This window comes from Podarcis melisellensis (assembly GCF_964234715.1).
Source record: "Podarcis melisellensis genome assembly, chromosome: 5".
Taxonomy (NCBI): Eukaryota; Metazoa; Chordata; class Lepidosauria; order Squamata; family Lacertidae; genus Podarcis; species Podarcis melisellensis.
This window is the reverse complement of record NC_138537.1, coordinates 6735647-6752537: the sequence shown is the minus strand read 5'-3', so window position 1 is coordinate 6752537 and position 16891 is coordinate 6735647. Positions and strand designations below refer to the sequence as shown.

The 16891-nt window shown below is 44.2% G+C and overlaps 1 pseudogene across 1 annotated transcript in view; it reads left to right on the top strand.

Moving 5' to 3' along the window:
• Nucleotides 1–16891, top strand: part of LOC309370626 (cytochrome P450 2D28-like) — a 293948-nt pseudogene that overhangs the window by 106564 nt on the left and 170493 nt on the right. The gene's annotated exons all lie outside the window — the stretch shown is intronic.

Here is a 16891-nt window from a genome sequence, read left to right as displayed (position 1 = left end):
GCAGTGAATCATTTTAATATGTGTCACACAGATGAGTCAAAGGGTACTTTATATTAGGCAATTGAACTCCCAACAGACTGTGATCTACTCCCATGACCCCGAGAGTCATCTGATAATTAATACGGATATCTTTCCCTCTTATGGAATTGCTACTCCTTGTAACCTGAGCCTTGGGAAAGTACCAATCTGATGTAGGCGTCAAAGCTAATTCTCAGGATGTGGCATAACATGCTGGCTATGTCCTGCCCCCATGAGCAGTCAAGCCACTGCATTTTTTGCCAGACGCTGCTTCAAGGGCAGCCCCAAATGCACCACATTGTGTAATCCAGCCTAGAGATAACCAGCACATGGATGACAGTAGTTAGGCTATCCTGATCCAGAAACTACTTTCACTGTCTTACTAGCCAAAGCTGCCTTGCTGGCTGAAGCTGATAGAAGGCATTAAGGTCACTGGGCCTCTAGCAGCGAAGATTTATCCAGGAGCACCCATAGTCTATGAACCTGTTCTCTGATGGGGAGTTCAACCCCATCCATAGCAGTAAACTGAACAATTGTCTAGACTCCACCCATCATGCCCCCATCTTACCAGGATACAGACTCACTTTATTGGCCCTCATCCAGCCCACCACCTCATCCAGCCAATGCAGGCACCAATCTCCGAAAGTCATCTGGTATTTAATATGAGTATCTTTCCCTCTTATGGAATTGCCACCTCTTTTAACCTGTGCCTTGGCAAGGTACCAATCTGATGTAGGCGTCAAGACCTTCAGCCGAAAGAACTCAGCGTTCAAGCTCTTCATGCAGCACTGAGGGCCAGGATAGTAAATGCATTACAACAGGCAACAAACTTCTACCTGCAGTTGAATCTTGCTAGTTGCAATCCATCAGGGGTGCAAAATTGAATAAAATATCAGGAAGGGGGCAAGTGAGCCCCACCTTGCATGATCAGTTACATGATGTGGCTCACACCCACCATTAGAATGGCACTTGCCATGAACTTTGGCGGAGCTAGGCCCCTTCACATATTTTAGCGGGGCACTGAAGGGACCTCAGCCCCTAGTTGTTGGCTCCTAGGTAACCCATTTCCTGTTGAGTGCAACAATAATAGAGAACCTTTCTTCTGGACAGCCCTTTAAATGTTTTCTCTTGGGAAAATACGAGTAGAAATTCTTATTATTCACTACTTACCCTTTCCTTTTGCCATAGCCCTAAGGAAAGGAGTCTGTGGTCGCTTATCTAATTATTTAGAGTGGTCAATGAGCGCTTCTTTCACTACTTGGAATCCAGACAGTACTACAATGGGTAGATGTCCTATCCATAGGGTGAAAATATTTCCATATTGCTTTCCCAGATACCATTTGGGTCAAAAGAGAGGAGAGGAATGATGTGTTCAAAAAACACAGTTGGATATTTCAACTTAACACTAGAACGTCATCCTCCCTCATCTCTGCAGCTTCTCCCTCTGTGCAGTACTCTTCCTATCATCTCCCCCCTCCTCCCCCCTCCCTCCCTCCATTTCAACCCTCACAGAACTCTAGCCCAATGGTTGCCATTAATTAGATTTTGAATTGATCTTAGAATGAATTGATTTTTGAATGCTGTGTTGCTTTTATTGCTGTTAGCCACTCTGAGCCCGGCTTCAGCTGGGTAGGGCGGGATATAAATACAATTCTATTATTTGTTGTTGTTTAGTCATTTAGTCATGTCCGACTCTTCGTGACCCCATGGACCAGAGCACGCCAGGCACTCCTGTCTTCCACTGCCTCCCGCAGTATGGTCAGACTCATGTTTGTAGCTTCGAGAACACTGTCCAACCATCTCGTCCTCTGTCGTCCCCTTCTCCTTGTGCCCTCCATCTTTCCTAACATCAGGGTCTTTCCCAACGAATCTTCTCTTCTCATGAGGTGGCCAAAGTACTGGAGCCTCAGCTTCACGATCTGTCCTTCCAGTGAGCACTAAGGGCTGATTTCCTTCAGAATGGATAGGTTTGATCTTCTTGCAGTCCATGGGACTCTCAAGAGTCTCCTTCAGCACCAGAATTCAAAAGCATCAATTCTTCAGTGATCAGCCTTCTTGATGGTCCAGCTCTCACTTCCATACATCACTACAGGGAAAACCATGGCTTTAACTATACGGATCTTTGTTGGCAAGGTGATGTCTCTGCTTTTAAAGATGCTGTTTAGGTTTGCCATTGCCTTTCTCCCAAGGAGCAGGCGTCTTTTAATTTCATGACTGCTGTCACCATCTGCAGTGATCATGGAGCCCAAGAAAGTAAAGTCTCTCACTGCCTCCATTTCTTCCCCTTCTATTTGCCAGGAGGTGATGGGATCAGTGGACATGATCTTCATTTTTTTGATGTTGAGCTTCAGACCATATTTTGTGCTCTCCTCTTTCACCCTCATTAAAAGGTTCTTTAATTCCTCCTCACTTTCTGCCATCAAGGTTGTGTCATCTGCATATCTGAGGTTGTTGATATTTCTTCCGGCGATCTTCATTTCGGCTAGGGATTCATGCAGCCCAGCCTTTCGCATGATGAATTCTGCATATAATTAAATAAGCAGGGAGACAATATACAGCCTTGCCGTACTCCTTTCCCAATTTTGAACCAATCAGTTGTTCCATATCCAGTTCTAACTGCAGCTTCTTGTCCCTCATAGAGATTTCTCAGGAGACAGATGAGGTGATCAGGCACTCCCATTTCTTTAAGAACTTTCCATAGTTTGCTGTTGTCAACACAGTCATAGGCTTTTTTGCCTAGTCAATGAAGCAGAAGTAGATGTCTTTCTGGAACTCTCTAGCTTTCTCCATAATCCAGCACATGTTTGCAATCTGGTCCCTGGTTCTTCTGCCCCTTCGAAATCCAGCTTGCACTTCGGTCCACATTCTGCTTAAGCCTGCCTTGTAGAATTTTAAGCATAACCTTGCTAGCGTGTGAAATGAGTGCAATTGTGTGGTAGTTGGAGCATTCTTTGGTACTGCCCTTCTTTGGGATTGGGATGTAGACTGATCTTCTCCAATCTTCTGGCCACTGCTGAGTTTTCCAAACTTGCTGGCATATTGAGTGTAGCACCTTGACAGCATCATTGTTTACAATTTTAAATAGTTCAGCTGGAATATCATCACTTCCACTGGCCTTGTTATTAGCAGTGCTTTCTAAGGGCCATTTGGCTTCACTTTCCAGGATGTCTGGCTCAAAGTCAGCAACCACACTATCTGGGGTATACGAGACATCCATTTCTTTCTGGTATAGTTCCTCTGTGTATTCTTGCCACCTCTTCTTGATGTCTTCTGCTTCTGTTAGGTCCTTTCCACTTTTGTCTTTTATTATGGTAATCTTTGTTCGAAATGTTCCTTTCATATCTCCAATTTTCTTGAACAGATCTCTGGTTTTTCCCATTCCCAGGTAAGATCCTCCCTCTATTGTGTGGGCAGGTAATCCCTCCCCTACCTGGCCTGGTCTCCTTGGCAACGCTTCCCCCAGGTGGGATTGGACAACTGACTGAGGTAGGCGGAGACCTCCAGGTATCCCACCTGAGGGAAGGCAAAGCAAAGCCTATGCTGTTGGAGCCGCTCCAGATCTAGGGGCTGCACGCGTCCACACAAAGGGTGCCCCCCATTTTAAGCAGGGAGCGGTCATTCTATTGTTTTCCTCTATTTTTTGCATTGCTCGATTAAGAAGGCCTTCTTGTCTCTCCTTGCTATTTTTTGGAAATCTGCATTCAATTTCCTGTATCTTTCACTATCTCCCTCGCATTTTGCTTGCCTTCTCTCCCCCGCTATTTGTAAGCCTCGTTGGGCAGCCACTTTGCTTTCTTGCATTTCCTTTTCATTGGGATGGTTTTAGTTGCTGCCTCATGTATAATGTTACGAGCCTCCATCCATAGTTCTTCAGGCACTCTGTCCACAAAATCTAAATCCTTAAACTTGTTCCTCACTTCGACTATGTATTCATAAGGGATTTGACTTAGATAGTATCTTACTGGCCCAGTGGTTTTTCCTACTTTCTTCAGTTTAAGCTTGAATTTTGCTATAAGAAGCTGATGATCTGAGCCACAGTCAGCTCCAGGTCTTGTTTTCCTGACTGTATAGAGCTTCTCCATCTTTGGCTGCAGAGAATATAATCAATCTGATTTCGATGCTGCCCATCTGGTGATGTTCATGTGTAGAATCGTCTCTTGTGTTGTTGGAAAAGAGTGTTTGTGATGACCAGCTTGTTCTCTTGACAGAACTCTATTAGCCTTTGCCCTGCTTCGTTTTGAATTCCAAGGCCAAACTTGCCAGTTGTTCCTTTTATCTCTTGACTCCCTACTTTAGCATTCCAATCCCCTATAATGAGAAGAACATCCTTCTTTGGTGTCATTTCTATAAGGTGTTGTAAGTCTTCATAGAATTGGTCAATTTCAGTTTCTTCAGCACCAGTGGTTGGTGCATAAACTTGGATTACTGTGATGTTAAAAGGTCTGCCATGGATTCGTATCGAGATCATTCTATCATTTTTTAGATTGCATCCCAGTACAGCTTTCGCCACTCTTTTGTTGACTATGAAGGCCACTCCATTTCTTTTACGGGATTCTTGCCCACAATAGTAGATATGATGGTCATCTGAAGTGAATTCGCCCATTCCCATCCATTTTAGTTCACTGATGCCCAGGATGTCAATATTTATTCTTGCCATCTCATTTTTGACCACATCCAACTTACCAAGGTTCATGGTTCTTACATTCCAGGTTCCTATGCCATATTTCTCTTTACAACATTGGACTTTCCTTTTGCTTCCAGGCATATCCGCAACTGAGTGTCCATTCGGCTTTGGACCAGCCGCTTCATCAGCTCTGAATCTACTTGCACTTGTCCTCCGCTCTTCCTCAGTAGCATGTTGGATGCCTTCTGACCTGAGAGGCTCATCTTCCAGCGTCATAACTTTTATATGCCTGTTGTCTTTGTCCATGGAGTTTTCTTGGCAGGGATACTGGAGTGGCTTGCCGGTTCCTGCTCCAGGTGGATCACGTTTCGTCAAAACTTTCCACTATGACCTGTCCATCTTGGGTGGCCCTGCAAGGGATAGCTCATAGCTTCTCTGAGTTATTCAAGCCCCTTCACCACGTTAAGGCAGTGATCCATTAAGGGGATTTATTTTACTCTCTGCCATCTATGTTGCCTCAGTCTAGGATCAGAGCAGCAGAGGCACTTCATAGTGATTAGCCCTCCTGTACCAGAAAAGGATCTTGTCACAATTATTTTGTGTGCAGGGATGTGGAAACTGTAGCACACCAGATGCTTTTGAACTGCAACTCCCATCATTGACTGTTGGCCATGGTCATTGGGGCAGATGGGCATCATAATCGAAAACATCTGGTGGGTACCAGGTTGCCATAGGCTGGGCTAGACCACTGGGTCAGGTTTCAGGCAAAATGTCAGGTAACACAACGTATAGCAGCACAATGGAAAAAGCTCAACAATTTTTGTGGTTTCCTAAAATATGGAAACACTAGTTTACTGCAGAGAACTGTAAAGAATTAATTTTTATTATTATTATTATTTATTTTTGGGTTTGATATCCTGCCTTTCACTCCCTCTAAGGAGTCTCAAAGCGGCTAACATTCTCCTTTCCCTTCCTCCCCCACAACAAACACTCTGTGAGGTGAGTGGGGCTGAGAGACTTCAAAGAAGTGTGAGTGGCCCAAGGTCACCCAGCAGCTGCATGTGGAGGAGCGGAGACGCAAACCCGGTTCCCCAGATTACGAGACTACGGCTCTTAACCACTACACCACACTGGCTCTCCAGTGCTTCTAGTTGGAGTAAACAAGTTGAAAATGTCCCCAAGCTTCAAAATTGAATAGCACATGCAGGTTAGCACCTGTTGAGAGGCTGCCATGAATGAATGCTGAGGACCTATGTGGTCAGTATTTTTTTTGTAATAATATTTTATTCTTTTTTTACATATAGAAAGTTACATCTGTTACTCCACAATTATATTCCAATTCAACAAAACAAGTGACTTCCCACTTATAACTTGAATTACATACGATTGCATTTTAAAGTTCCATCTTATCTAATTTCATGCTTCCTAACATGTTTCTTAATATATTCTGCTGTTTTCTTACACTTCAAACCCCGCTGTGGTCTTTGCATATGGAAAATAACTTTTTATATAGGCTGCAAATGTTTTCTAAGCTTCTTTAAAAGATTCTAAATTTGTATCTTTTATCAATTTTTGCCATCTCTGCATATTCCAAGATTTTCATAAAGCATTCTTCCTTTGAGGGTGTTCTCTCCTCCTTCCTCAGTTTAACAGTATACAATAAATATTTTTGATCAGTTGTTTTTAATGCACATTTTCAACTTTTATATGGTTTTGTGCTTTGTCCCATTAAACTTTAATTAGTTTAATGCTAATTAATGTCCAGTGCGCTTCCATCATCACAAGTCCCATTACAGCAGAGCATTTCGCGCAGCGGTTTAAGAAGGGCAGGAGAGGCAGTATCTTTTCAAAGAGGAATCTTGGAGCAAGTGGTTTGGAACTCAAAGAAAAAGGTTTATTTACAAAAGAAAGAAAAAACCCTGGCGACGAACCACACATATCAGCAAACACGCCCAAAAAAGGGAACAAACACACGGGAGATTGACTATTTATACAAACTCACATTCCTGGAAGCTTAATGACCTCCAGCTGTTCAGTGATTAGAGCGTCTTGCTACCTCTTAACCCTTTGATAGCAACACCCCCTCTCGCTCGTAACACTGAACCTTAATTCAACTTTAAACCTGAACAGAAACATTTATGAGATTGCGGACTCAAAGCTTTCGTAAAACCGTCTGCGAGATTTTCTTGCCTTGGACAATACTTTAGTTCAATTAAACCTTGTTTTACACTTTGGCATACATTTTGATAACGGATATCCAAGTGTTTTGTGTGTGCCTTGAATTGACCTGATTTAGCTAGTTTAATACAAGGTTGATTGTCTTCCCACACTCTGATAGGTAGGGAACATTCTCCAAACAATTCTTGTACCAGTTGCTTGTAAAATTCCAGTTCTCTACATACATCTGATAATGCATTGAACACAGATTCAGTTGAACTTAAAGCTATAAGTGATTGCTTTCTTGATCTCCAACCAATTAGTGCATTTCCAAATTTTATTGCCATTCCTGACACTGATTTTCTATCTGGTCCAGCATCTGCCCAACTGCTGTCGGCCCAACATTCAAGTTGTGTGCTGCCCTCTGCTGATAGTTTTAAGCAAAACCTTTTGGTAGTTTGGAGATACCTTAAAACTCTTTTTACTCCTTGCCGAGCATGCATTGATGGTTTTTCAGCTTGTCTACACAGCATGTTGACAGCATATGTTATATCGGGCCAAGTCCACTGTGCAATGTGGAGTAGACTGCCTATCGCTGACTGGTAAACCCCGGGATTACAGAATTCTGCCTGTTGCTCAGCTTGAGCATCATTTGTGTAACTTAACTCCATTGGGGTTTTAACACCAGCACAGTTGTCCATTTTAAACCTTTCCAGCAACTGCTGGATCTTAGCTTCTTGGCTGAGCCAATAGTTCCCATTTTCATCTTGCTGAATTTTAACTCCTAGATAAACAGATACATTGCCTAGTGATTTTATCTGAAACCTTTCTCCAAGCTTTGTGGCAAATTGTTGTGCAAGTTTATCATCCTTTCCACTGTATAATAAATCGTCAACAAATATCAAGACTGCTTCTTGTTCACATCCTGAGCCTTTTAGATAAAGACCCGCATCTGCTGCGCTCTTTCTGAACCCCATGCTCTCTAGAGCATCGTTTAAGCAGGAATTCCAATTACGGGCAGACTGTTTCAACCCATAAATGGATTTGTGTAGGCGCCAGACCTGGTTTGGCTTGTCTCCTTCAAAACCTGGTGGTGGTGTCATATAGACTTCCTCCTGTAAGTCTGCATTTAAATAAGCCACATTGACATCAAAATGAAACAGCTTATTTCCCTTCTTAGCTGAAGAGGCTAAAAGCATTCTTAGTGACTCCGATCTTGAAGTAGGGGCATAGATTTGAGAATAGTGAACACCTTTGCGCTGCGAAAACCCTTTTGCAACTAGTCGGGCTTTATATTGCAACTCCTCAGTAGCTGTGGGCTTTAAACGATATACCCATCGACAACCTACAGCTTGTTGCCCTTTCGGAAGCTCTGTACTTGTAAACACACCGAGAGACTTCATTGAAGCCATCTCCTTTTCCATTGCTTCCTGCCACTTTATGGCTTCTGAGCTTGGAAGCTGTTGTACTTCCATATAGCTATCTGGCTCACACTGTGCCATATTTACGTATACACTTGTCACCTTAAACCGCTCTGGCAGCTTGCCCTTTGTGGCACGTTTTGACCTGCGCAATTGCTCCTCTTGTGCCCCCTCTGGCCGTTGGCTGTCAGAATCTGTCTCAGACTTTATATCTGGACGTGCCCCTAGGGATAAAGACCTCCGTTCAGATACCTCCCTTGGGCTTGGTGTTGCAGGTGACCTGCTTCGCTTTTGCTGTCTGCTAGGCCTACTGACTGGCGACGTTGGAACACTCCTAGATTCTGGCTTTTCTACCTTAGGAGAAGAACCTTGTGCCTGGTCAGAATCTGCATCTGAACCATGTGCACCATCCCCTTCTGGCTCACCACCCTCTGGACTTTCATTCTCAGCATAAATGCCTAAATCATCTCTCAAAATGTCAGGTTTAGCATGTAAGTGAGTCCATCCGGACTGCTCACAAAATTCAGCGCTCCTACTGAGGACCACTCTTGTAGTATCCCCATTGGGTTCACGAACCTCCAAGATTTGGCGTGTGGTTCGTACCCACAAAAGATGAGTTTCCTAGCCCTTGGACTTCCCTTTTTCCTTAACGCTTTTGGGATAAGTACATAGGCTTGACATCCAAACACCCGAAAGTAATTAACTTTGGGCTTCTTCCCATATAAAGCAAAATATGGGGTAGTGTCAATTACCGAATTATATACTCGGTTCAGAATATGAGTAGCCGCCTGCCAGGCTTCCGCCCAGTAACTTTGAGGGAGTTTAGCATCAAACAACATAGAGTTTGCCAACTCTTGCAGAACCCTGTTTTTACATTTGGCCACGCCTCCTTCTTGGGGGGGAATAAGGTGTAGACAGACGATGCTTAATTCCCTTTTTCTTAAAGAAATTCTGCAACACAGACCCGGTAAATTCTGACCCTCTGTCTGTCTGAAAAGCAAGTACTCTAGTACCGAATTCAGGTTCTACTGCATGAACCCAATTTTTAACTGTTTCTGCAGTATCTGCTTTTCTTTTAAGAGGGAAAAAACAAGTAACCTTTGTTTTGTCATCCGAGAGACACAGTGCATACCTCGAACCTCCCATGCTAGCAACAAGCATTGGGCCACATAGGTCCATATGCACAAGTTGGAATACTTTGTCAGATTTCCTATCTGAACTGGGATAGCTGCATCTATGAACCTTCGCCCTTTTGCATGCAGTACAATCCAAATACTTAGTACATTTGTTCATTTTGCACCCTTCTGATAATTCAGGTTGCCTTTTAACATACTGAAAATTAATATGTTCCAGATGGCGGTGCCATAAATGAACACAAGAATTATGGGTAGGTGAGTTCACACAACCAGCATGAACCTGTTCAACTTCATCTGGACTTGTCTCAAAATAATATAACCCATCTCTGCATTCCACCTGCAAAAGAGATACGTTATTCTTTGAAATAGTGCAAACCCCATTTTCAAACACAGTTTTAAACCCATTTCTATCAAGTTCTGACACAGACAAAATACACCCCTTCATTCCCTTTAGCACGTAGGCATCAATTTCTGTTTGCAAACAATTCAAGAACACTGTGCCTACGGTCTCTAAGGAACGTTTAGTTGAATTTGCCATTGTCACAACTTTAAGGGTTTGCAAATGTCTGCAATTCTGCAAACGGACACTAGATGGCGCCACCAGGTGGTGAGATGAACCACTGTCAATCAACCAGCGTAGATTGCTGCCTTGGCCACGCCCTTGCATCAACGCCATTGCTGAAGCCATGTGCTTTGGGAGTAGCCACGACCTCCTCATCTTCTTCGACGTACTCTGGAACTCCTTGTCTGGTAACTAGGGGTAACGGCCTTGGTGCTGCCTTGACCAGGTTCACGTGTGCAATTCCTAATTAAATGGGAAGGGGAACCACAGCGAAAACAGTGTCTAGCTGCAAAAGCATTTACTGTGTTCTCAAACTCAGCATCCCCACTCTTAGGCACAGCATAACTCCCCTTTGAAGACAAACCTCTTTCTCCTTGCCTTTTATCCTGTTCATCTGCAAGCCAAGAAGAAATGTATTCAAGGGTTAATTCAGTTGAAGGCATAGCTTCCAAAGTTAGAGCTAGAGTCTCATAGCTTTTATCAAGAGAAGACAACAATATGTATGACTGCTGCTCCATAGAGAAAGGAATGCCCAGCTGTCTTAGTTGATTAAAGGCAGACACCATTTTGGCAATATGTTCTTTCACACACGCTCCCGGTTGGAGACGTAAATCAAACAAACATCTTGTAGCATGGATCTTGGCCCCCACAGTGTTTCTGGAATTTAGCCGCTGCAGAACCGTCCAGACCTCATGCGTGTTCTTTAACTCAGAAACATAAGGCATTTGCTCTGGTCCCACTGCCAAGACTAATAGACCTTGGGCTTTCCTGTCGCGTTTCTGTGAAGCTGCTGCTGCTGCTTTGTCTTCTGCAGACGCGTCTGCAGCTGCCTGTAAAGGCGGTGCTTCAGTACAACTCCACAACTCTTTTGCTTGCAACCAAGCCCTTACTCTAGCCTTCCAATCTTGCCAATTTTTCCCATTGAGTCGCGTAAACGGGACAGTAAAACTTTCCTGGGACTCTGCCATCCTCCCTGAGGCTTAGGAACGATACTCACACACCTGTAGACCGTCTCCCAGCTGCTGAGGTGGCTCCTTGAGGAATAAGATGTCTTCCAGCGAGTACAAACTGCGCAGTGCCTGTTTAAAACTTTTCTAGGCACGTTGCAGGACTCAAGCTGCTTTGAAGGCTTTCGTTGTCGGCAACCGCTTCTGTCTTCGCTCCAGTCCTTGCATAAATCACTCTGAACTGCACTCCTTATCTCCTTCTTGACGTACAAACAGCCATAACCTGTCCCATTAAACTTTAATTAGTTTAATGCTAATTAATGTCCAGTGCGCTTCCATCATCACAAGTCCCATTACAGCAGAGCATTTTGCACAGCTGTTTAAGAAGGGCAGGAGAGGCAGTATCTTTTCAAAGAGGAATCTTGGAGCAAGCGGTTTGGAACTCAAAGAAAAAGGTTTATTTACAAAAGAAAAAAAAACCTGGCGACGAACCACACATATCATCAAACACGCCCAAAAAAGGGAACAAGCACACAGGAGACTGACTATTTATACAAACTCACATTCCTGGAAGCTTAATGACCTCCAGGCCCAACAATAGATGGCAGGCCTATCAAAATATTTCAGGAATCCTAAAAAGAATTTTGAGGAAAAGGCAGAATTATAAGACAGTAACAGATTCACTCAAGAAGAATTTGATTAGATTTCCTGAGGGTATCACTTTTACATAGGACAGAAGAAAAACTTTTAGATTAGTGGACGAGTTGGGAAAGTTCTGGAGGAAATACAAAAAAGAACTAACTGGCAATTCAATGTTGGAGCAAGAAGAAATAACGCAGACACCACAAGAAGTATAGAGAGACAAGCAGGTATTAAGAGAGAGGGGAAGAGACTGGAAAAAACAATATCAAAATTCACAAACTTCTGAGTTTTCCTTTCTTTTTCTTTTCTTTTTATTTACTCAATGAAACCATTATTGATAACAAATAAAGATTAATGAATTTAAAAATTATATCTTGGAATGTTAACGGTTTAAATGATAAGAGAAAGAGAATAGAAAATGAAATGAGAAAAGGACATCATTTTTATCAACCATTCTTCTCTGGTAAGGACTTTATCTTTTTCCCTTCTCAGAGCCAAAAGTATTGGTGCTGCTGTCATTGCATACATAAATAGTTGTTTCTGCTCCTTTGGTATTTCTCCACTTTAAATTCCTAGTAAAAACGCTTCTGGGTTTTTTCACAAAGGTTATTTTATTTTTTTTTCCAACTCATTATATATCATTTCCTAAAATGCTTTTGTTATCTTGCAGGTCACAACATATGGTGGAGGGTGCCTTCTTTATCTTTACATATCCAACAAATATTTGTAGCAGTTCTATACATTTTTGCTAATTTAGTAGGTGTTAGATACCAACGATACATCATTCTCACAAAGTTTTCCATGTACAGCATGCAGTGAATTTTAAATCTTCCCTCCATAACTTTTCCCAAGATGACAATGGTATATTATGGCCAATATCTCTTGTCTATTGTATCATCACTGATTGGACTTATTCATCTTTAGCATACCATTCTAGCAACAGTTTATACATTTTGGAAAGTAACTTCACATTATTTTCCAGTAAATATTTTTCCAACCTTCAAATTTCCTTATTAAATCCATTTATTTTATCCATTTTGAATATATCATTTAATTGGTGATGCTGTAACTAGTTACTAAATGTCTTAAATCCTCATTTTTAAAATTTTCAACTGTTGTTCTGCTTTTCTTAATAATTCTTCATAAGTTGCCCATTCACTTTTTGCATTTAGCTTTTTCAAGGATGTTGCTTTTAGTGCGGAGAGCCACCTGTTAAGATGTGGCGTAGCTAATTGGACTGGACCCCAATTAGGCGCAGCTGCTTTAATGGAAGCCCGGCACACTTCCGTCTGGCGCTTCTGCTCTTGGTCCTCCGACCTCCGTCAGCCACAGTTGCAGAGTTTACCCGCAGCGTGCTGTTGCTCCCCGGTGTTTAGCAGATCAAACACACTTAGACGTCAGTGTGTTTATAACTCAGTCTTTATTCATGCAGTTAAACAATAAAAGAGCACTTTCCTGGGCTCAGAGCGCACATGTTGCTTCTGTCTCTTTCAGAAGCAGAGACAAACAGGCAGTGAGAAAAAGCCACTCCCTCCTTCTAGTCACGCCTCAGGAATGGAGAGACGTCACTCAGAACTCCTTAACCCTGTGAGTTCTGAAACTAGTCACACCCCCTCTTCTATCCAGTCCTGAGGAAACCTGTGTGTTTACCTTTACAGACCTCTGTGAGATCAGTCCCTTTTCCAATGCCTTGCGCCCCTTCCTGGCGTCCTTGTCAGGCAACTGTGGAACCTCCTCACAACTCCCAGGTTCACACTGTGCGAAACCAACCCACACACCTGTGGCCTGATACCTCTCAGGTGGAATGCCCTTCGTGGCTCGTGAGGACCGCCTGGGTATAAACTCAGGTACTTCCTCTGACTCACTGTGGTCAGCAGTTGTGTCCTCTGCATCATGGGATTCCCCCTCTGACTTGATGCGTCTTCGAATTTTCTGCATTATGCTAACAGGAGACGCAGGCTCACTCTTGGGCTCTCTTTTAGCAAACTGTGGAGATGCCCCACCCTGTTCTCGACCTGGTCTTCATCAACAGGTCCAGCCCCCAGCTCTCCCTCACCCTCAGAATCAGACAGACATTCTGAGGGAATATTATGCCTTGCAGGAGTCTTTGACCAACCATCCTGCTCACAGAATTCAGCATGTTTGCTAACCAGAAGCTTGGTCTGGTCACCTTCTGGATAATCAAACCTCCATCCTTTTGTCGCAGGCTCATACCCACAGAAGATCATCTTCTGGAACTTAGGGCCACCCTGCTTTTGTTGAGCCTTTGGCACCGGCACCAAAGCCGGTGACCCAAACGCATGGAAGAAATGTACCTGCGGCTTCTCTCCATAGAGCACGAAATGGGGGGTTTCACCTACCACTGAGTTGTAGGACCTATTCATCGTGAATGTCACTGTCCTTGTCGCCTCCCCCCAAAAGCTCTGAGGCAAACCAGATTCACACAGCAAAACCTCTGTTGCTCGGACCAGAGCTTCACATCTGAGCTCTGCCACTCCCCTTTCCTGAGGAGCCATCACCTTGTGACGTATCCCTTTCTGGCGAAAGAACCCCTGCAGAGCAGACCCAGTAAACTCTGCACATCGGTCACTCTTGAACCCCTGCACCTTGGTGGAGAACCTTAGTTCCACTTCCGCAACCCAATCTTTGATCAGTTGTGGTGCATCTTCTTTCGATTTCAGAGCAAAGCACCACGAAACCTGGCTAAAATCATCCTGCATCATCAGCAGAAACCTGGCCCCTCCCAGACTCTCTGCCATGTGCCCAAAAAGATCTGTGTGCACAAGCTCAAAAGGTTTTTTGGTTACCCTCTCCACCCTAGGATAACTGCACCCTTTTACCTTTGCCCTTTTGCATGCCCTACAATTTAGAGATCTGCCATACTCCTATATTTTGCAACCCTTAGTGCACTCCTGCAACATTTGGATATCTTCTAAGGTACCATGTGCCATCTTTCTGTGCCAAGCACAGGCACATGAAACATGAGTGGGAACTGTAGCACGCATAGCTTGAGCCCTCTCAGCATTCCCCACACCCTTCAGAGGCATTTCCAGAACAAAGAGATTATTCTGCCCCTTAGCAACACTGACCAGTTGCTTTCCTCCCCTGGAAATTGTACAAACATTGTTTTCAAAGCACACCTTATACCCTTCCTGTAACAGACAAGGAACAGATAAAAGACAATGTTTCATCCCAGGTACCACGTAAACTTCCAGCTGCGCCTGCAAAACAGAAACATAAACATTTGCAACCTTAGAAATCGACATTTGTCTCCCATCAGCTAGCACAATACTTTTCTCAACTGAAACAGATCTGCAGTTCCACATCTCAACAGCAGGTGTCTCTGTTATCAGGTGCCTGCTCGCTCCAGAGTCAATTATAAAGCGTAGCACTCTCTCCTCCTTGGAGTTGTCCTGCAAAATTGCCATAGAAGCTGTTAAATGATAAGAGCCGTCTTCACTCCCTGAGTCACGTCCTCCTTGCGATTTCCCACGTCTGCCTCCCCTCCTGGACTGGTTGCCATGGAAACCCGGCTGGTTCCCATGGGAAACGACCTTGGAAACATCCTGCACAGCCTCTCTGGCTCTATGTGGACAGGAGCGATGCAGATGGTCAGGAGAATTGCAAACAAAACAGCGACGAGGGGCAGTGGAAAAAGCCTGAACCGTGCATTCCGCTGGCCTGGCCCCCCTGCAACTGGAAGAGCTCCCCGTGCCAGCCCTGCCCTCTCTGATCCGGCGTTCCCCCTCGTCCTCTAGACGTCCTGTGACGTAAGCAAGCGTCAGCATTTGGGGATCCATCGATTCCAAAGATAGACACAAATTGTCATAACTTTTGTCCAGAGAGCTGAGCAAAATATAAACCTTCAGCTCCTCAGAAAAGTTCACTTGCAACAGCCTCAGCTGGTTGAACACAGAAAGCATCTCAGTCACATGCTTTCTAATGCTATCGCCAGGACGCAGCTTCATCTCAAACAGGCGCGTGGTAGTGTGTATCTTTGCCCCAGCTGTGGTTCTGTGGTGCACTCTTTCCAAAGCTTGATAAACTTCTTGAGCAGTGTCCAGCCCTTCCACCAAAGGTAGCTGCGAACCATCCAAACTGAGCACAATAGCTCCCAGGGCTCTCTGATTTTTTCTCTGCGACGCGTGAGCAGCCGCAACCTTTGCTGCCGAAGCACCAGCCGCTGGTGGGGGTAGCGGAGGCCCTTGGACTGCTTCCCACAAGCCCTTTGCTACCAGCCAGGCCTTCAGCTTCCGACTCCATTCTTCCCAATTTTTTCCATCCAATTTTTCGAATGGGACCGTGTATGAATCATGGCCGTCTGCCATCTTCTCCCCCAGGGCCCAGCGTACTCACGTAACCAGTAGTCGCTTTCCGGCACCCGGCTCAGCAGATCAGCTCTTTCCCAGCGAGTTCCTCTGCCCCAGACACAGGCAGGACTCCAGCTGGCTCCAGCGTCTTCTCAGCTGGCTTCAAACACACACCGGCACACCGTTGCAACAGCTTCAAAGCAGTAATTAGCGACCCATAACCTGTTAAGATGTGGTGTAGCTAATTGGATTGGACCCCAATTAGGCGCAGCTGCTTTAATGGAAGCCCGGCACACTTCCGTCTGGCGCTTCTGCTCTTGGTCCTCCGACCTCCGTCAGCCACAGTTGCAGAGTTTACCCGCAGCGTGCTGTTGCTCCCCGGTGTTTAGCAGATCAAACACACTTAGACGTCAGTGTGTTTATAACTCAGTCTTTATTCATGCAGTTAAACAATAAAAGAGCACTTTCCTGGGCTCAGAGCGCACAGGTTGCTTCTGTCTCTTTCGGAAGCAGAGACAAACAGGCAGTGAGAAAAAGCCACTCCCTCCTTCTAGTCACGCCTCAGGAATGGAGAGACGTCACTCAGAACTCCTTAACCCTGTGAGTTCTGTAACTAGTCACACCACCATGGTGTTTTCTGCTGTAATAAATTTTTATATTTCTCCAATATTGCATAAATTTTCTTACCAAGTGGTTTTAAAAAGTGGTTTATGCCCTTTTGTCTTTTCATACCAAAGATATGCATGCCAACCAAATCTGTTATCATGACCCTCTAGGTCTAAAATGTTTACATTTTTTAAAGTTACCCACTCCCTATTCCAGCAAAGACAGGGCGCCTCACAATATAACCTCAAGTCTGGCAGGGAGAATCCACCTCTTTCTTAGCATCTGTTAATAATTTGTATTTGAACTTTGGCTTCTTTCCCTGCCTGATGAATTTAGAAATATTTTTTTTTTGCCATTGCCTGAAGTGTCCTGCTCCACTGACTATCGGTACTGATTGAAATAAAAAGAACATTCTTGGCAATACATTCATTTTTATTACTGATATCGTCCCCACTTAAACGTATTGTA